This window comes from Triplophysa rosa, linkage group LG22 (genome assembly GCF_024868665.1).
Source record: "Triplophysa rosa linkage group LG22, Trosa_1v2, whole genome shotgun sequence".
Lineage (NCBI taxonomy): Eukaryota > Metazoa > Chordata > Actinopteri > Cypriniformes > Nemacheilidae > Triplophysa > Triplophysa rosa.
The window spans coordinates 19135432-19136426 of record NC_079911.1 but is presented as its reverse complement, the minus strand read 5'-3'; positions in this window follow the sequence as shown (position 1 = coordinate 19136426).

Sequence of the window (995 nt, the reverse complement as noted above, 5' to 3'; positions counted from 1 at the left end):
AGGATAAAGTCGCGCTGCTGTGTGTCAGCCTTCAACTTTATATTCACATTATTAAAACAACAAGCTCTCGCACTTTATTGTTTAATCACGCGAGAAACCTTGACTTATGATAAAGCGTAATGATTTCATTAAATGAAATGAGTCACGTTTGGCAAACGGTCCGTAACCTTGAAAACACTTGCGGTGGAGGTGCGGGAGGAGAGCGAAACCGGCTCTAAATCCTCAAACTACTGTTCACATCTCACACTTCAACTACTACAAACACACTTCTGGAGAGCAGATGTGTTTATCTGACAACATCTGAATCATCGCAGCGAAGAGCTTTAACATCGTAGCAAACAAGAAACTTGATAAAAAGCACATTATTGTATCATCCCGTGAATCGTATCAAGATGTTCCAGTTGGTAGAACATCGTGTTGGCTTAGCAAAGACCACGGCTTCATACTTCGAATGCACCCTGTGTCGCTCTGGATAAAAGCATCTGCCAAATGCATGAATGTGAATTTATAGGCCGTGACCGCAATATAGTAACCATGACGATTTTAGTCGGCATCCCATGCCAAACAATACACCTGTCAGAGCTCAACTCGAGACTAAACAATTCGGTCGCAGAATATCTTAAGATGACCCTGCTGAAAAAAACCATAGAAACCATCACAGAAATTCTAATGGTTTGCATTAGAATACCCTTACAACCCAGTAGCTTTTTCCATTAAAACCATACCAAAATTCCTTTTTTGGGCATTATTCCAATAGGATTTAACATCCCACCAATAGTATCCATCACACACCAGTAGACACTTTTATAGTTTCCATTAAAACCAATACAAGTCCCATTACAACCATTTAAACCATTACAACTTCTTTAGTGGTTTCTATAGTTTTTTCAGCAGGGGAGGTCTGAAAGCATCCACCCAAAAACACCCCGCAACCACAAACTCCAAAGAACAGAAGTTTTGCACAGTTGTACGCAGCATTGACTTCATAGAAATCC